Here is a 21,130-nt window from a genome sequence, read left to right as displayed (position 1 = left end):
GAGTGTTGATGTTCAGGCCCATGGGGCAGCTGGCAGAAAGGGTCACTCCCAGCCTTTGTGCACCCAGACACGATCCCTCTGTCCTTGGCTTTGTTTGGTGCTATCTGTTTGCTTTCCTAATTAGCCATAGTCCTGCTACCTCTCCTTGCAGACATGATGCAAAATAAATGACCTAAGAATTCCCCCCAGAACATGGCTCATTAGAGAAGGACCAAACACCAGGAAACACACGAGAAGGGCTGGTCAGAGCCTGTCATGAGGTGAGCTAAATGATCTACCAGCCCCTTTCCCTTCACAGGGTGCAGGGCTGGGTTCTGGGTCACACACCAAAGGTTCCCTGGCTCACACCCTACAGCCACACAGCTCCGAGTGTGGTCGGGCTCACTCCGAGTCCATACACCCTTCCCAGTTATCCCACAATCCTCATGAACATATGGCTTTAGCAGTTGTCAAAAAATGTTGGACAGAGGCTTTGTGGTCAGCTTGATCTGTCCCATCTGGTCATCTGATCTCTTTGTTCTCTGGACTCCCATCCCTTCACTCGCTGTGCAGATAATTTGAGTAATGCTTCCCTTGTTTTCTTCGTTTTGCTGTGTCGTTATTTTCCCTGCTAGGAAGTGCAATCTACTCCTCCTTGGCTTCGGGGATAAAAATGGTATGGCTTGACCCTGGCTGCCTGGAGAGATTTGTTTAGTCTTTCCTGTGTTGTGGAGCACACCATGAATGCAGCACAGCAAACCTGTCCAAGTTCAGCAGGAGAGTTTGCGTTGGAGATGCCAGAAGAGATGAGAAGTATCATCCTCTGACCTGGAGATTTTGATTTTCACCCAGGTGAGGCGTGGTGGTAGGTCTGTACCTGCATTTCTTCAAACCACTCCAAGCTGTGGGTTTCTTGGGGCTGCGCTCTTCATTCTTGATGTGTCCAGCACCTTGCACTGACTGGAGAAAGGATGAGGAGTCCCTGGGGGTCATGTCCATTGCAATTCCTCTGTCCTTTTTATCAGACCTCTGTTCTTCCAGACCCAGCTTTGGCTGAACCCCAGTGAACTTCCCCTCCATCCCCGTGCTCTTCCCCCTTCCCCGCCAGCGCGTTTGCCGCCGTGAACTTCCCGTGCCCGACCCGAGAGCGTCTCCGAGAGGTGTGATCCAAGTCGTGGCAGGAATGGCTGCAGCCACAGGAAGGAGATCCACCCCTGGCTCCCTCCCAGCCTTCCTAATCAGGGGAGGAATGTCTCTGGATGAGTCTGTGGCCACTCGGCTCTGCTGTGCAAGCGCTTCCTTTGCGAGCCATCTGTGCGGGTCGCGCCGGGCTAAGCACACCCTGTGCCCTCGTGGATCAGCACGTTTTGCACCACTGGCAGCAGCTGGGAGGAGCAAGGCTGGCAGGAAGAGGAGGATGATACACAGACTGAGGAAGGGTGCTGTTCCTACCTTGGTGCCTGGAAACGGGATTCTTCTGGGAAAGGCAGCTCCTGCATCTGTGCTGAGGGTATTTTGGGGTGCCCACCATGCCAGCCAGTGTTTGTTTCTTGGTGTGGATTTGGAGATTTGTGGTCAAATGGCAGCTGCTTTCCTCTGCTTGATGTTCCATGATTGATCAATAAGGAGGCAAGACGTGACCTTGCAAACAGGGCTGTCCCATGTAGGCACACAGGACAGGCAGGAGTGGCTTGGTGGCTGTGAGGGTGGGGAGGCCCTGGCACAGGTGCCCAGAGAAGCTGTGGCTGCCCCTGGACCCCTGGAAATGTCCAAGGCCAGGTTGGACGGGGCTTGGAGCAACCTGGGACAGTGGAAGTTGTCCATACTCATGGCAGGGGTGGAATAAGATGGTCTTTAAGGTCCTTTCCAACCCAAACCATTGTGTGATTTTGTAATCTCCTTTCTCATTGAGATCCCCACCAGGGCTACGACAGCGTGGAGAAGCTCAGGTGGACTTGCCTGAGTGGTGTGGCAGCAAAGGTTCTCCTCAGTGGTTACAAAGCTCCTCTGGCTGGCCTTCAGCCCCTCGCTGTGGTGGGGCTGCTGTGCTTGGAGGCTCCAGCACGGTGCCTCTGGGTCTCCCAGGGCTCTCTGCATCCTGCAAACCCGGGGGCAGGTCCCGGTGTCGAAGCCTGCTGCCCTCCCAAAGCCGTCGCTGGGACTCCACACTGGAATAAGGCAAACAGGATTTAACCTTTGCTACGGCGTGTCCCAGCCAAGAGCTATTGTTAACAAACTTGGCCCCCGTCCATTTGGCCTGGGTGGTTCGAAGAGCAGAGAGTAAATAATCTGTCATTCGAATGAAGTTAATATTTACAAACTTGGGGCCTGCTCCTGCTGCCATTGTTGTTGGGGAAAAGGGTTTTGCTGTGGGCTTCACCTTCGGAGGAGCAGGGCCCTGCAGCAGAAAGGATTGCAAAGTAGAGCAGCTAAAAATCCTGTAAGCAGATTTGACACCCTGCCCTGCAAATACAATGGCAGGTACTGTTAGAGCACGGCCTGAAAAAAAGCCTCACTGAAAATGCCCCTTTACACCTCCATGCAGCTCTGTGGAATGCTATTTCTTTATTTGCCTTAGTATTTTCCCTAATAATTTAAGTTGACACCTCCGTGGTGGCATTTCTTAAATATTAAAAAAAATAATTAAAAAAAAAAAGTGGCTCCCATATTTTTCCTCTTCTCGAGTGGACTTTTCCCCTCTGCTTACATTCCATGATCTTTCCAGTGCTTCCCCTCCCACAAAGACAGGGGCACGTGCTGTCCTGTGAGTATCCAATAATCCTATTCACTCCATGAATGCTTGAATGCTTCCACTTCAATATGGATGTAGGTTTGGCAGCCCTGAGACCTGGGCTCAAAAGAAGGAACTTCATTGATGGATCAAGCCAATGCCTAAGGATAATTCTGAGCTATCACGGAAGTCGGAGCTGGAAAAGACCAGTAGGTTCTTCCAGCCTGTCTCCTTGCCAGTGCAGTGCTCTTCATTATTTCTCATCAGAAAGGAGATCCAGTCCCCTGGATATTCGGTTTAGCTTGGATACATCTGCTAAGGTCTGCAGATTTCAGTCCAAAAACAAGAGTTATTTATTCAGTTACATTTTCAAGTATTTTGGGAACTTTCTGCCAGAGTGTCCTTTGTTTTTGTTTCCTGTGTTTCCAAGATGTCTATTTAAGCAATTTTACATGCACCTGTAATGCAGAGCCCTGCATATTTATTTTAAGGAAAAAGGTGTAGAGGATGAATGTCTCATTAGCATTACTTTAATAGTTTAATTTTGGAAGGCAGCTGCCAAGCTCCGAGCTGGAGCATTGTGAACAAGTTTTTCAGGGGATTTTATTTCTCCTAGAGTTTTCTTGGCAGGGACAGGTTGCAAGATTTGGTAGCTGAGTGGGTAGTGGAATTATAATCCAAAAATTGTCCATTGGAATTTCCAGGTAACCACAGGAACAGATAACAGAGCTGTTTCCACATGCAGAAACAGCAAATTTCAGCTACTTCTGCGAGGGTGGTCACCCAAGGAGCTTCAAAGGATGCCACACAAAAAGCATCCTAATAATGTTTTTACACACATGAAGAGAGTGGGCTCAAGGGAAACCCAGGATAAGGGTTTGTGTCATCAAAAACAGTGCCTCTATGCTGAGATATATATCTGTTATATTAAATATAGTATATTATAATATATAAATTATAGTAGATAATACATAAAATATAACATGTAATAGGTATTATATTATATATATAATTATATTTATAAACATTGCTTAGAAACCTTTTAAAAAAAAATAATTGAGATTTTAGAGCAGAGTTCCAGATACCATGAAATTAATATTACTGCTGTGCCTCTTGGGTGGTGTTAGCAGGGTTAATGGATGAACTATAACCTTTAAATTAGGTGCAGGTGCAAAAGCAGATTTGATAAGTGCCACCTATGAGGTGGAAGGTAAAGGTGAAAAGCAAAAATAATAATGCACTGAATGTGTTGCTTTGCCTCTGTCCAAAGAAGAAGAGCAGAAGGAGCCAAGTAGATTTTTTTAATAGTTAAAAAGTTACAGATAAAAATTGAGATTTTCTGTTGATTTGATATTTGATCAATACGGAGAATCATCTGATAGTTAGAGATTGCTAATTTTGTCTGGGTTAACTCTGAGGCACTGGAAGAAGTTGCCCAGAGAAGTTATGGATGCCCCATTCCTGGAAGTGTCCAAGGCCAGGCAGGATGAAGTTTAGAGCAACCTGGGATAGTGAAACTCCCCATGGCAGGGGAGTTGGAACAAAATGATCCTCAAGTTCCCTTTTAATTCTGTGATTTTTCAAACCTCAGATTTATCCGTGGTTAATTTCAGAGGCTGATATTGAACATGGGCACAACAGAAATCTCCTCTGTTTTTAGCAAGGATGACAGGAGCTGACTCAGTGAGGGCTGACAAAGGGAAGGGCTGATAGCACCGAGCCAGCTGTATCCAAACCTGCTTGTCCTGGTTTGAAAGGCAGGAGCCTTCCTTGAAATGGAAAATATAAACCCCCTCCCTCCGATTTATTATAATTTTGAAATCAAGGGGCTCTCAGGCAAAGATATGGGAGTAGGAATAGCAGTTATTTACTAGGAAAATTAAAAATACAAATGCAATAGTACAAAAAAACAGAAAACAAAACAGAGTCAGAGCAGCACTGTCCCCTGTGGGTCAGGGAGTGGCTCAGCCCCATCCCAGGGGGGCTCAGCCCTCCTGCAGTGCCAGCTGTGCTTCTGCTGGAGCAGGATCTGCACAAGGGGGGAGTTTTCCTTGGAGCTCCAGGGCTGGGGGAGATGGGCCTGGGCTCCTCTGGGAATGCAGGGGGAAGGAAGCTGCTCCTCTGGGAATGCAGTGGGGATGGAAGCTGCTCCTCTGGGAATGCAGGGGGAAGGAAGCTGCTCCTCTGGGAATGCAGGGGAAGGAAGCTGCTCCTCTGGGAATGCAGGGGGCAAAGGCTGCTGTGCTGTTCCCAGGTCAGATTGGATCCAGGTAGGAATGTTTGGCTCCTCCCCTGGGCAGAGCATCTCCCCATGGGATGATGGAATTTTCTCAGCCATGCAGGGACACTCAGTGGCCATGAACAGAAGATAATTAATAATGAATGGCCCATGAACAGCAGAGATCTCCTGGAGGGAGGATTGGCTGTGGGAGAGATAAAGAAAACTGCCCAAAGAGCAGAGGATAACTGCCCCAGCTCACAGATGGAAATTGAGTACACACCCCACCCCTATCTTTCAACCTAAGACTCTGCTCCAACAAGATGAAGCCTGAGCAAGGAATTAGCATTTGGAGATAGCCAAGAACTGCAGGTGGTTTCTAACCAAAATTTGTATCCTGATTGATCAAATATTAATGAAGCCTCCACAGATGTAGGAATTATTTAGGTCTAGGTCATGTTTGCAGAACTTTTGAAGGCATCCATCTGTGTGTAACCAAGTCATTGGTTGGTTTTTGAGAGACATAACTGGTATTTTAGGTAAGAGCAAAATGAACTGGAGGATTCCAAGGTATCTCTGGGAAAAGTAAATGCAGTTCTTATTTTGTTGTGTTGTAAAGCCTCATGCACTAACTATTGATTATTCTTTGAGTGAGCTGGCAGAAAAAATGTTATTTATGGGACATGAAATCTGAATTTATTAGCTGTTTAACCCTACAAAAAAAAAAAAAAACCACACACACACAAAAAAAAATCAAACCACCAAGCAAACAAACAAACAAAAAACTAAAACCAAAGAAAGTAACAAAGGCCTACAAGTACCCAGCAATGGAGTTAGCACATGGAATCAGCTTTATTCCTCTTTTATTCTTCTCTCCTTTATTCATCCTCCCTCTTATTTGTTGTATTGTTAGTCTATCCTTGGAGGGAGAAAGTGGAGCTACACACACCTGACCAAAGGATGTGAAACTGCAATCAATGAGAAAAGAAAGAGCCAGAAAAAATGGTGGCAAGCCCTTGCTCAAGCAGCCTATACTGTGTCCAAGTTTTGTAATGGGTGTCCTTTAAAATGAAAATTAACAGTAGTGGTTGACCCAAGAGCCAGGAAATGCATTTCCACGCAGCAGCCACTTCTGCATGTGCGTGCTTTGGTGCAACCATTTCAGACCGTGGTGTTTCAGTTCCCCTGGGTACTCTTGCACTCTCTTCTCTTTTGTTCTGGATTCTGAGTCAAGACAAAAATCCTCCCACCTCTGCAGACTGATGTTCCCCAAAAATACAGTGTGGAAGGGTGATGAGTGCAGACCTTTCCCATTCTGCACTTTCTGTGGTGGGTGGCAATGCCCCTGTTGCCACACCATTGCTTCCACAGCCAGAGAAAAGCACTAATTTGTGTTTTTCCTCCCTCAGGAGTTTGGTGGAGGTGACAGATAGAGCTGCTTATGTCCCATAACTTCCCTGCCTGCTGCCAGCTTTGTCATGGACGTGGAAAGGCCATTCCAGGAAGATGGTTGAGGGGTTCATTGTAAGAAATGACACCACCCCTTTTCAGATCCCTTCTGAAAACCCCTCCAAGGTATTTTATTTTATTTTATTTTATTTTATTTTATTTTATTTTATTTTATTTTATTTTATTTTATTTTATTTTATTTTATTTTATTTTATTTATTTTCATTCAATTTCATTTATTTTAGTTTTAGTTTTAGTTTTTTTTTTTACTTTTATTTTTATTTTAGTTTTAGTTTTAGTTTTTTTTACTTTTATTTTTATTTTAGTTTTAGTTTTAGTTTTAGTTTTTATTTTTACTTTTATTTTTACTTTTATTTATATTTTCATTTTTACTTAATGGCTGCAGAGACAGAGACTGAGGAAGCAGCACTGAGAGAAATAACATCTCCATGGGCATTTGGAATGGGACTGTAGCTGTGATGATCTCCAGATTGAAGCAAAACGAAGTTAGGGAGAGGAGATATGTAGAAAAAATTCTGCATTTTTTCAAATAGTTGTTAAAAAAACAGCTGAGCTTAGAGAAGACAAACCTTTCCTTGTAACCTGTATGTGTGATTATGTGCTTTGTCATCTAAATGTGCAAACACCGTAATGCTTTTAAATTTTACCAAAATAGTTCTAAGTCTTATCTGAGGCGACTGTATTTGAAAGCAGTGAAAATGTTAATGTTAACAATATTTTTTTTTTGTTCTCTAAATTCCTATCCTTAATTTAATATAATACACTGCTGTTTTAAAGGGATATTAATATTCTTTTCAAAGTGTTTGGGACTTTTACATAATTTAAAAAATATTTGCAGCTGTTTTGAATGTATCTGCAAGTACTGATAGACAAAAGGCATGGATATCCATAAGAACATTGTCATAATACATTCCATATTAACGTAAGCAAAAAAGAATGTTTGCTCAGGAATACCAAAAAAGGTGATTGGAAGACCCACTTCTGTGGCCTTAACATCTTCCTGCTAAACAAGTTACACTCCTTATTTTTTCTTTTTCTACATTCTTAATTGGTTACTTGCATCTGCCTTTTAGAATTAGCAGCTTTTTTGCATTTGGATCATCCATAGAGCTGAGCTTGGGCCATTTGTTTTAGATTTCCAGAAATGATTTATTTGTACTGTAATGGGATGGAATCATACAGTGTTTCCCATTTGTTTTCAACCTTAGTTCAGAGTGTAGCTTAAGCTCTCATAGTATATCTGGGAGTGCTGATTCCACTCTCATGTCCAAGGACCACAAATCTTTTCTTCCACACTGTTTGCACTCCTCTCTCACTGTATAAAAATCGAGGTCCCTGGGTCAATATTACATTAGGGGGAAAAGATTATCTTGGAGGCTGAAAAATTTTGCTTCTGGCTAAATCACTAAAGGATGGGGTGTGAATGTGTGTTGTGGTGATGAACAGGGCAAAAAAGTCTTCTCAAATAAATTTCTTTTTCCCTCCATGCCCTACATTATATTAGAACTCCTGACAGAGGATGGAATCTTCCTTAGGCTGTGTGCTGGGAATTTGCACTGCAAAAGAACCTCTTTGGAAGGAGATATCCACTGAAGTTACTTTATTTTCCTTCCTTTTGAGTCATTGGGGTGCTCCATAGCTGTAGAAGATAGCAGTCTTTTCTTATAACAACTGACAATTGTAGAAACCTAGAAAAAGAGGGTAGATGAGACCTCATGGAGCTGTCTTGTCAACCCCTCTTCCCACAGTAGGATTGGCTATATAAAGAGACTTCTGTTGCTTTTCATCTTCTTTTCTTTCAGCCTTTACATTAAAAATAAAAAACCCACAGCAGCAGACCAACAATGAATAATAGAGGGGGGGAAAAGGGAAGCAACAATTTTTTTGACATACTCAGAGTTGCTTATGGCTGTGTTGGAGGGCACTTCTGTGTCCATGGTGCTTTATGGCCATTTTTGATCAGTTATTGCACAGATCTGGGCTCGTAATGAATGGACAGTCCCACTCACCGTGATAATGGAACATGAGAGTATAAAAACTTTGAAGTGCAAGAGGCAGCTGAAAAGAAAACAATAAACTATGTATATGAGACTGGCTTGTTGCTTGGTGATTAAGAGATGAGGACCCCGTAGGTCAGCTCCCTATAGGTACAAACAGATGTTTGCACTGTTTCACAGCTGCTAAATATGATATAAATCCAAAGAATTTCTCATGTTTTTATAAAGTTAAAAAAAAAGTACCCAGACAGCAAATTTTTGGTCATTCAGATACTCTTACCAAATGACATCTGGTTTCTGTACTGCTTATTTAAGCAATCCTTAAAAAAATGTTTGCCAAGGGGAATAACTCAAACCTTTTAGTTCTTCACCATATATAACTGTACAGTTTAGATTACAATGTAGCATGCAGAGTTTATTATAAGCAATGCAGTTCTTCATTTCTTAGCTAGCAAGTATTACTTTAAAGAAAATAGGATAAATATTATGTAATTAGTTCAGGGAAATTCATGTATAGTTACATTTCAGAGTGCCCGAGTTTCAGATCCAAACGATGACAAAGAAAATGAATTGTTTCCATATGTTAGGAGATAGCCCCAGTTATGAGCAGGGAGCTGAGGCATAAAAATGCAACGGGGTTCCCATTAAATGGAAAGGCACAACTGCAGTGAGTGGGGAATTGGGATGTGAAGGTGCTCTGAAGGCACCATAGCTGCTGCTGGGACCAAAGGAAAAAGAGAAATGGGTGCTTTCAACAGCAGGAGATCCTCAAGTCTTGTGCTCTGACTTGCTGATGCCTAATGAGATGTGAATTTTTTCACACATCCCTGTCTGAAGATCCGTAGGTCTCTCTGGGTTCTCTGAGGTCTCCAAAAGGGTGGTGTCCATACTGATACCATTCCTTCAAGGCACTTGCCAGCGAGTTTGCCACTCCTACCTGGCCACCTCGGAGCACAAAGCATATGGGAACTTCATACCCTCAAGACCTCGATCCCTCTGCCAAAATTGGTTGAAATTGGCTAATGGGCTCCAAAGTTATTTTCTTTGGGACTGAGAGGGGACAGACGGACTCGCTCTTGAGGGAACATAATTGCCTGCATCTCATGTCTGCTGGAAGCCAAGCTAAAAATCTCAGTATTAAGCTTATCATATAAATTATATATGCATGTATTTTACAGAGGAAGATTTATGGCCTTCAATATCTAAGCATTTTATGCTTTTGAAGTAATGCATACTTTGATCCAACAAATACTTACACTTTCAAGTCGCCCAGTGTGCTGAGGGTTCAATAATGCTGCCTATTTTGAGAAAGATAAATCCCAAAGAGCTGAAGGACCATAGCTGGGCTGTGATCTGTGTTTTCCTTGTGGTCTTCTCTGCCATTTACAGTTTCAAAGGATTAAGGCTAGAAAGGGTGTATTGCTCATTAGGACCTTTGAGTGCTGCATATTGACTCAGTGACTCCTGCCCTTTTTGAATTGGTGGATGTACAACTTTCCCCAGTTATTTTGAATCTAAAGAGCATGTTTTTCTTCATTTCTTTTCACAGGCCTGTCTGTTAGTCTTCAGACAGAAATTTGCACGTCCACAGTGTCTATAACATTAAATTTATCTGTATCTGTGGTCTTTCTTGAGGTGCCTGGCAATCAACAGCTTTCTTCCCTCTCTTTGTCGAGCAATTCCAGTGTCACAAGTACCATGAATCATCCATTTTGTATATATCTCAATGACTGGTCGGGTTTATTTTCACATGAATACACACATCCCATAGCACTGCTTGGTAGCTAGAAGCAAAATGTGGTCATATGTTCTGCTGTAATGACATGATTGCATTTTTGTCTGTACTTTTTTGCTCTTCTTGATTTGGTCTGTCACCACCATTGTGAGATGCACTGGACTAATTGCCCATCAGATGACAGGGAAACGTGCAAGTCCTTGAAAGTGGAAGCTGGTTTTTATGGACAAGAATGAAACCAGCAGTGAGTTTATTCTCCTTTTTAAGCTCCTGCAAAAGAACGTGCTATATTAGAAACCTTCTGGGGCTCGGGGCTATTAATTTTGTTCCACATTTGAGCAACACACTGAGATCCTGCTCCAGGGCAGAAAAGCCAAACACTTCTGCAGTGCAAGTATTGCTGCAGTTGTAATTAGTGGTAATAACAACTATTGTGGGAGCAGTCCTAACAAATATTAATAGCTGGGCTGGTTTACTTACCATGGTCCTCATGCCTGTGGTGGCTTCACTCTTCCCTTTTCTGAAGTTCAGCTTTCATTTTATTGCCAGTCTTATCAGACTGGATACTGACCAAAGTGGTACATTTGAAGGGTATTTTCCTATCAAATAAACAACAAACCCCAGTGGTTAATTTGCATTATTCCTCTCCACTCTTTCTCTAGCCAAAACACAGATTTTCTCCTGCCACAGCCCCACAACTTCCTGTTTAGTAGGAAACTTGATTAACTTGTTGGCTCCATCAATCTTGAAGGTCTTGCTTTTATTAGGAAGAAAATAGTTTGTTCTGCTTGCACGAGATTTTGCTGGGAACAATTGTTCACAGTCAGGTGCTTCAGGCACAGCTTTTAACTGGAGTTAACTGGGAGCAAACCACCACAGGGGCAGCTCCTGGCTAAGACACCGTGCTTCAACACTGGCTGAGGTGTGACCAAGCTGAGATAAACTGGGTTTGTAACTGGATGTGGCCACCTGTGAGCAGCAGGCTTGCCCTAGTTTTTAAAAAGGTTTGAGCATGTTGCAATATGTGACCATCGAGAGGTTTTGTAAGGGTGTTTTTTTGTTTTTTGTGGTTTTGTTCTTTTTTTAAAATCTGATTTAAATAAACGGACTAATTCTTGCAGGTGGGGAGAAATTAATCTTATAGTTGTGTCTTGGCCTCTGTTAACCCTGTGAAGCTCTAGGCAAGGGCCCAGAGGGGTTGACAGGTTTGTTTTCACTCCTGGTTTTCTTTCCTGCTTGGTGTGTAGCGATGTGTTCTGGCAAGGGGCTGGGGGTACTGACAGTGTTTGGCATAGAGGAGGAAATCAATAGCTTCACACTTGCTGAGAGCAGGTCTGGCTCCCCAGGCTTCAAACCAGAGACCTGCATTTGATGGAGGAACTATGTCTAAGTTTTGTAGGTTTTGAGAACATTTTTCCTTAGAGTCATGTTGTCATCATATAAGAAAGAGTTGGTTTTTGAAGAATTTCTGGAAGGTTCTGCTTAGATTTTTTTTTTTTTTTTTTTGTCTTTTGATGTTGGGATATGCTAGGGAAAAATGCTATAGAAAAAAACCCCAAAAGTGGGAAAGAGGACTTTTCAGGTGAGGATTATGTCCATGTGTAGAATAGACCCAGTAAGAGCATCATAAATCCTTAAAACATGGTTCTTCCTGTGAGAAATGCAGTGAATATTTGTGATGGTATAAAATGTTACTGTTTATTCAGCTCTGTTGTCTTTGTAACTCCTGGGCATCTGTAGGTAAATACCATTTCTGTGTACGTTACAGGAAGGTCTAAAGCCTTTAAAATAAAATCAGACAGAGGTATTATTTTGGCAGAAAGCTTTTACACTGATTTCCTGATGTTTGCAAATATTTCCGCAAGGATAAACATCTCTGGAGAAGTCAGCTCTAAATAAATAAATGTTGCAGCAAAGGAGGAATACCCTGAGTGGGTGTACTCCAGCTGTTGGGGTTCACTGGATGAAATGTGTTACACATCTTCCCAAAGCTAAGCGATGACAGGCTCTAACTGGAAACGCTCCTTTCTTAATCATCATCACAGTAGTCTGAAAAGGTGGAGAGGAGAACATCCCGGGCTCTCCTGGGTTTAAACCCAAATTAGCATGAACATCATCAAGGCTCGTCAAGAACCGTGCTCCGTAGTTGCAAACGTGGAATGTGATGCAGTGTGTCTGCTGCCTGCAGACTGAGTTTGACTTTTCTGCTTAATTCACCATGGCCATGCGAGTGGAGCGCATGCTTCAGACAAATTCCACTCTTGTTACTGCTCTGCACTGCTGCAGAAGCAGCACTTCTAATTAGGAACTATCTACACATTTGGCTTGGCAGCCAAAATAAACTTCTAGGAGTCGCATGCTGGATGGCTTTTATCTCCACGGTGGTGGTGGGCTCTTTCCAGCACAACTGCAAACACACGTGGGGACCAAAGGCATAAACATTTTGGGGTGAGGTTCAGTTAAAATTCCTCAGCGCTGCATTGGAAAGCCCCATCCAGCAAGGTTTCTTTTCCATGTGAATCTCCAGTAACACTGAGGGGGAAAGGGTTTCAGCTGGAGGAAAGGTCGAGAGCCAGAGTATGTAAAAACATGAAGAAAAGGAGGATGTTGGGGAAAAGCTGTGGAGGAGTGACACATGGGAGTCTTGTGTGTAGATCTTGGAGGCTTGTGTCCCAAAGCAACAGACCAGCTGGTTCCAGGACATGTCATCTCACCTGGACCAAAATGACACCCAGCAGAGGCAGGGGGGATGCCCACATTGCTGGGCACAGCAAATGCTACCTGTCTTCAGCCAGGTGGTTTCTGTACCGTGGCTGCAGGGGACAGCTCTGTTTAGGATGGGTTTTCAGGAGTGACTCAGAGGGAACTTCAGTGAAATCAAGCAGCAGAGTTCATCTTCTACATCTGCCTTGGTTTTTTGGTAGTGCATGAAGTTAGACATCAAGGGCAACACAAGTTTTCAAAAACCTTGCACAACAGGAAAGCAAAATGTAGCTTTGGACGATAAAACCCAAGACCAACATGGTTCCTAGGCCTTCTGACTCCTGTCAGAAGAAACAAAACCTCAGAGCAGCCCGGCACAGGTCGAAATGTGCTGCTTTATGTGGGGTTTCATTATTTCTCTGTCCCCAGACCCAGACTGCAGTGACACCTCTGGAGCTGGGCAGACCTCACCCCACGCCGAATTCCTTTCCGCTGAGGCATGCCAGCAGCCCACCCCGCACTCCAGATGTTGCTGCTCTCTGAGAAACAAGAGCTTAATAAGCCAGGCTCACCCTTCCTCCTGGGGTGAGCCCAAAGACAGTCAGAGATGGAAAATCGCTGCTCAGTACCATGAACAATGTGCTTGGTCAAAGAGCAGTGCCAGCACTTTGTCTTAATGGAAGAGAAAGCCGAGACGCACAGTGCAAAAATCTGAGCTGCCAGCAGCCAGTGACTTTAACATACATTGAAAACTATCCATGAAAGAAAAAGAGAAAAAGCCCCAAGGTATATTTAGACAAACTGAAAAAGAGCAAGAAACAGTGGAGGAAAAAAGATTCTGTGTGGCTTTCATAGGTTACGTTTTTCTCAGTCTGTATTTCAGTCAGGTTTCTTTTATTGGCTTATCATGAGCACATGCACCACAAAAATACACACGTGCACAGGACTGCAAAAATAAATCTCCTGGTTTGCATACACAGGACCTGGGTTTGCCATTGCCCAGAAGTGTTGGAGCTCTGCTCCTACAGGATTTAGACAGACCCTGGATATTTTTATGCTCAACCCTGTGTGTTCACATGGTCATTGCTTTTGCTGAGCTGAGAGTGGCTCTACTGCTGGCAGGTTTGTTGTCTTGTTCCCTGCTTTGTTTTCCTGGCCTCTTCCTCCAGCCCTTCTCAAATAGGAGAATTTTTTCCTTTTTTTCTGGAGCCTGAAGTGTCAGGAAATACAACATCCCCCCTTTGCTGGGGTAAGGCAGCTCAGAACTGACGTTGTAACCTATCAAAAACCACACTGGGAAGTGTCTAAGCCAAGACGTTCACCTGGCATCTCGTGTCTTGCTCTTGCACAACCATCTTCCCAACATTCTGAACCCTTTCCCCACTGGGATCCACTCGGCTCAGTCCCACTTCAAATCCCAGCAGAGCTCGAGGCACTAAAATGCTGCTGTGGGCCAGGCTGGCAAGTACTCCTGGAACACTTTGCTGCAGGGAAGTCATCTGACGTTGGAATAAATGGGCTCCTCAGAGCTGGGACGGTGACCAAGACCGGAAGGGAGCGCAGGGGACATCGGGCCGGATCCAGGCATTGTGTCCTTGGGTGCGACACCCCGCAGACACCCAGTGACAACATTTCTCCATGAAGAGTCTCATTAGCTACCAGGGCTGGGCTTTTGGTGAGCTGTTAGTCAGTGGAAGGTGCTGGAATCTGGCCCGGAATAACCTCCCTCCAATTAGTCCCTCCCTGGAGCTGCAGGAGCCTTTCTGCACCCCCATCCTGCAGGGCCAAGCCCGGGTCCCCAGAGACCAGTCCTGTGCACATCCCGAGCTCAGCACCAGCCCATAAATCTTGCTGCTGGATCCAGGCAGTGAAATATGAACAAAGGAAACCACCATGCAGTGCAGGGGTAGGGTGGGGAATCGCTCTGGCACCCTCCCTGCTCGGAAAGAAGTGAGAAAACATGGCTTTTGTGTTGCTGTTGTTGTAGTTGTTGTTTTATGGTTTCTACAGATGCTTCCAATAAAAGAATTATGAAACTATTCCCATCGGTGGCCTGTCCTCTACCCGCAGTAGTGACGGAGAAGTTTGCTGGATTTCCGTCAGCAGAACAATTTGAGCGTGGACTCTACTGCTGCAAATTTAGGAAAGCTCTCCCTTTGCTGCCTGCCAAGGAAACAGGTGATTTTTTATTTATTATTTTTGGACACTGGCAGGTGATGATGATGATCAATTCAAATGTGTGTGTCTCAATACTTCTGTTATTAGGGTTTTTCCTTCCTGGTCTATGATTTGCTGATTATGTTTAATAATCAGAGTTAATAATTGGTGTTCCGGGGCTTCAGCCATGATCTCTGCCTGCACTATTATTTTCAGCCTCCTGGTGTGCTCCAGGGAAAGGGATGAGAGCATGGCAGAGCAGTCACTGGGGAATTTTTGAGGGCCTGGATGTTGAGAGTTTAGCTGGAATGAAGCAGAAGTGCTGTGGTTTGAACACAGATCCTCATCCAGAGTGATGGGATTACATTTTATTTAGGAAGTAACTTCTTAAGCAAAGTGGACAACCAGCTAGCAAATGCTGGATGACACATTTAGTCCATAAAATGCCATTCCTGGACATGACTCTTAGGAAACCAGTCCTGAGTTTGCTGTTTTCAAATGGACTTTGGGCTTGTAAAACCAACATTTAGGCATGCAATAGCTTTTCTGAGAAACATGACATTTTCCCCCAGTATTTTCTGCTCTAAATGTGCTTTTTTATAAGTGAAATGATGTTTTCCCTCTCTGCTCCCCCTGCCCATGCCTGGCTGTGAGGCTTCCAGCCCTCAGTTATGCTGCTGTAGCTCCTTTAATGAGTTTGCAGAGGTTACTGGTAAAGCAATGTCTTGGGTGGTGTGGAGCTCTGGAAGAGCTTGAGCAGCAAGGGCTGTGACTGCAAAGGAGGGAAAACATCCTGGAAACATCCCAGCTCTGGGGTTGGACTGTTGCATGCAGAGCCAGAAATGAGACCTGATCTCTGCTCACCAGGAGAGAAGCAAACATGAGGTGCTTGGGGTGCACGTGTGGTCTCCCACCCTGGCTCAGCAGACACGTGGCATCAGTTCTTTGAAGGGCTGAGTCCTAAAATATTAAAAGGGGAGGTAAATAATGAAAAGAAAACAAAATTTTAACAAAAGAAAGGAAGAAGAAAGTGTGGTTGCAGCAGGATTTGAGAGGCTCGCGTTGGAGTGGACATTGAGCAAATGGCTGTTCTTTACATCACAGGGCAGAAATATGAAAAATATGAAATATGTAGCAGGGCTGGATAAAAAGGAAAATGTAATAAGAGTAGGACAAAGAATGTCACATGCTCCAACCGCATCTGAACTTGGCAGCAGCCACCCAGGGAAGCCCATGTAAATCCTGGGAGCATGTTAAAAGCATTTTCACCCACAAAGACTGACATGCATGAAAAGTATCTTTTCAACAATGTCAATCAAGAGCCTGGAGAAATAATTTACTAATACACTGCCTTGCAGGGACACATGGCTGATGGGAACGGTGTTCACATCTTGGAATGGGAAATAATTTGGGGTGGGTTTGGAACAAGGGCAGAGAGGTGTGAAGTTGTGTTGAACAAGCCTGTGTGTCATTGCTGAATTTAAATACAGTGAGCAAAAAGAGAGAGATTTCATCAAGGGGCAAAAGGAAAACACAACAGCAGAAGGAAAGTGCTGGAAAATGAAGCGGAGACAATAAAATGTAACCCCAGACCAAGGGGTGCTGTGGAGAAAGCCTAAATGGAAAATGCTCTGGGTATTGTCTAAGTCACATGGAAAGGAAATTATTATCCAGGCAAGAAACCCAGGGCTGGTGTGTGCAAAGGGAAGCAGCTCCGTGCTGCAGCAGGAGTGGGGTAAGATCGGATTCAGGATTGTCCAGGACCTCCCCTGGCTCAGATGTGCCCATGGGGAGCAAATCTCATTCCCAGAGAGGTTCCTCAGCTGAGCCCTGACTTCTGCAGGCAGAATGTCCATTGGATGTCTCTCCTTGGCCTGTCCTTTGTGTATTGGAGATGTGCCAAGATCTGCAAAGACTTAGCTACACTGGTATTTTTTTCCCCTTGAAAAAATATACTTTCTAATTTATTGAATTAAGGGATACATGTTATTTTGCATTAAAGGGGATATGGTGAAACTGTAACATGCTCATTTATTCGTATTTAATTTGGCTGTTGCAGAAGGAAATACTACAGTATCTTCCTGAAAAAAAAAAAAAAATGTATTGTAGGATACTCCTGGACAGGGCAAGGGATTTTAATATTTTTTTTCCCATGTTGGTTCCTGTCAGCTTTTGCAGGTTGAAAAACTTTGGTTTAGAAATAATTTCTGGAACCACTTCCCCCAAAGTTCTGTGGGGTATAACTTGCCAACAGCCAGTGTGTGATGATGTCTAGGAATGAATGCTGCAGGCAGGGCAGGTGAGAACTGCCTGTAGGTGGGGGACAGAAATAAAGAGGAGGAGTTGCTCCATCTTTATGATCCCTTCTTTTACTTATGTGGGGTTCTGATAACTCTTTATAATAAGAATAATTTGTGGCCATTTCCCCTTGTCCTGTCCCTTGTTCTCTTGTCCCCTCCTGGCAGGAGCTGTGCAGAGCCACAAGGTCCCCCTGAGCCTCCTTTTCTCCAGGCTGAGCCCCTTCCCAGCTCTCCCAGCCTCTCCTGGTGCTCCAGCCCCTTCCCATCTCCATCCCTTCCCTGGACACGCTCCAGCCCCTCAATGTCTTGTCATGAGGAGCCCAGGACTGAACGCAGGGTTTGAGGAGGGCAAAAGGGGAATATCCTGCACCTTCCCGTGGGGGATTTCCTCCTGTGCTTTCTCCTGCCTGTTAAACCCATCCCTGCCCCACAGAGCAGCCGGGCTGTGCCCCACTGCAGTGCCCCACAGGAGCCTCCTGGCACAGCTGCTCTCTCTCCCCACCACCCAGCAAGGGCTGAATTCCCCTGCAAGGACAAAGACTTATTTATTCTCCCTCCTCTTAAAGTACATATATTTTAGTCCAGGAGGATTTGCCGGCAATAAAGTTCTCTTCTGAGATTCCTAAATCACGAGGTACTTAGGCTCTCCAGACCGTGATGCCCATGGACAATATTTGCACTGTAGCCTGACACATCTTCCTGCTTTAGAATAACAAAAAAACATGCAGCTGGGACCTGCTAGTCTGAGAGAACTTTAATCACCTGCCTTTTTTTTTTTTTTTTTTTCCCTTTCCAGAGGGGCAGGTGCAGCTCAGATTATCTGCAAACTATTTTTTATTACTTAACAACATGGTCTTTAATGCAGTTAGAGATGTCTTTATTCATTCTTACACTCCTGAGTATTTTTATGCAAACATTTTTCATCTGTGGCAAGCAAGTTTGTTTGTTGTGTTTTGTCATGTCAGAGCAGACTGTGATTAGACACTGAGATGAGACTGCTAAATATTTTCAGATGTTTTCTATTTCCCCAGCGAAGAGCTGGATTTGAACCAAAGCTCGGAGGTGAAAGGGTGATGTGTAATATATTGAGACATCTGAAATAAAATAATGTAATGTTTTTAATATTTAAGAAGAAGAAGGCAGCAGTAAAACATTGTGGAAGGAGGAGAACATGAATACCTATATATTTTAATTTTAAATGCATGCAGATGTTGAATTTTAATCAGAGCATGTCAAAATCAAACTGTAACAAAGGCAAAAATGTGAGATCTGTTTTCTTGAATTGCTTCCATATTTTGGGCTCCAGATTTTTATTACATATAGCACTGCATCATCATATATTTATGTAAAGTGCCAGCATCCATTGAGGTGGTGTATGCCTGATGGTTAGCATGTAAAACACTTTACAGTGAGAAGTATATTTTTTCTCTCAGTATGTGCAGTATATATCATATTATACAAGCCTGTGCCTTCTTGCACAGTGGCAGGGCTCGTTTTCACTGCTTGGTACATCTGGTGTTTCTTTTGGACCCCTCCACCTCTTTTCTCAGTTCCAGAGGATTTTCCTGGTGAAGATCTCAGCAGAAGGGTGTGGGGCAGAGGGGACGCTGTGCTTTTCAAGGGGGTGATAAATGCTGGAGAGCTGGCACAGATGGAAGATGCAGAAGGCAGGCAACACTTTGTCCCTTGTGCTTGCTGCTGAGTGTCACTGGGACATCCTGCTGCCACCCAGCAGGCACAGAGCAGCAGGAGCTGGCAATGGAGGTGGCCTGGGAGCTCCCTGCTCTTCCCCAGCCAGTGCCACCCTGGGGCAAGCAGCAGGGCTGGCTGGGCATGTGGGTGATGATGCCTCCTCTCTGGGGCTGGGCATCCCTGCTTCCACTCACTTTTGGCTTTCCCACGTCTCTGGATTTGTTCTGAGCACGAAGCCATGCTGTGAAATGTCTTTTTCCAGCTTACCTGCCTCACCTGCCACCACGCTGGGGAGTCTGCCTCTTGCAGAGGGTCAGTTTTAATGCAGAAAAATGCAGAAGTCCAGAGATGACAGGGATTGCTTTAGGCAGGGTTGCAGAAGGGAGTAGGATGTGCTGCAGGTCCGCTCTGTTCTGGCAGCAGGAAAACCTGTGGCATTTTAGCAAATAAATGCACTGGTACCAGTGGAAGGCTGGGGTTCCTCAGCGAGGGCACAGCTCCAGCACAGGGCTGGGAATAGGTGCAGGAAAGCCATCCTGGGAACCCCTGGACTCAAGAGACCCATCAACCCCTTGCACCCATCCCAGAGGCGGGCACTGGTGCCTGTGTGGGCCAGGGTGATGCTCCAAAGCCACTCTTCTGTTCAGGATGCCCCACATCTCTCTGGAGGGGTCTGCACTGGGTCTGCTTCCTTTTTTGGTTTCTTTTCTGGATTGCTTTTCTTCAATGAATAGACTTTTTTTTTTTTTTTTTTTTTTTTTTTTTAAAGCCCTTCTCACGCCTTCAGCTCCTGGAGTGAAACACGTGACTGCTCTTTGCTGATGTTTTTCCTAAAACAGTGATGTTTGTGGAACGTGTCTCGAAAGCTGCAGCCCTGGCTGGTCTTGGCTGCCAACTGCTCTGTCCTGGGAGCCTCCAGCTCTGGAGCTGATGTCCAGCAGCAAAGCCTGAGCTGGGAGAGGGAGAGAGCAGCTCTGTGCCATGCTCAGGCTCCAGGTTTTGGCAGGGGAGTCTCGAGCTTTGTGGTAGCACAAATTCATGCCTGAGGCTAAAAGCTAATCAGAATAAACTGATTTTATTCCACCTGATTTACTTAACTGACACTCTGCAAACACTGTCCTGGGGTCATACACCTTTTCCTTCTCTATCTGTGGATATTCCCAATGGATTGGAAACTCCCCCAGTTCAGCTGTGCTTGGTCGTTCCCCCCATCCCTTGGAGGCAGCTCATTTAATGGGAGATGTCTTCAAAAAGCTATTCCAGGTCGTTTCATGACAGGAGAGATGTACAGCACATAAGGAGGGACGTCCCTGGGAAGGTTTTTTCTTCTCAGGGGAGTAATTTCCACCAAAGGCCTCACCCCACTGACATAGCTGTGGGGAAATAGAAGAGATCATTTTCAGGCTGGATGTTTTCCCTTTTCTATCCCACTTCACCTCCTAATGGGTCCTTTTTGTTCAGGGGGTTTCCTGCCCCCTCCTACAGCATCATGAGCTGGATTCAGGAGTGTTTTATTCTCTTTAATGGATACTGTAAGGATGACAGATGAGTGTGGGATTTCTGACCTTTTATTAGGGACTGGTGATATTATTAGTGATTTGGAGCAAACAAAGGGACTATTCCAAAGGCCAGATTAATTAAAGCCTCTATGTGATGACTCCTGAGGTGTTGGGAGTTTATGTGTTTGAAGTGAGCACCCTTGTACCTTTGGTTTTCCTGCAGGGAAGGCTGATCCTCTGCTGTCACCTGGGTATTTGTGCTTGTTCCCTGTGCAGAGCGGGCAGAATAGGGTATGACAGCCCTAGAAAGATGTCCCTGGCCTTGGGAGTTCTGGATTTCTGCAAGAGTAAAGCACCTGAAGAATGAAGGAAGCCAGAATCAGGATCTGGCTCCTGTTTCTAACATCCCAAAAATACACTCAGGGCTGGATGGCAGTACTGGGACCTTGGTGAGCCAATTCCTGCAGGGGGAAGGGTCTGGGATTGCCTAAGACAAATAGGTGTCCTCACCAGACTGTGTGTCACCTTTCCCCATGAAGACAAAGCAGGACCAGGCTCCCAGTGATGCCAGCTTGGACTCTGGTGGTCCTGCCTCCCTCAGGAGCAGTTGAATGCCCACACTATTTGGCAAAACTGACCCTGTTCCTCAC

The sequence above is a fragment of the Lonchura striata genome, chromosome 6 (assembly GCF_046129695.1).
Source record: "Lonchura striata isolate bLonStr1 chromosome 6, bLonStr1.mat, whole genome shotgun sequence".
Taxonomy (NCBI): domain Eukaryota; kingdom Metazoa; phylum Chordata; class Aves; order Passeriformes; family Estrildidae; genus Lonchura; species Lonchura striata.
The sequence above is the reverse complement of the archived record's forward strand: the minus strand, read 5'-3'. Positions refer to the sequence as shown.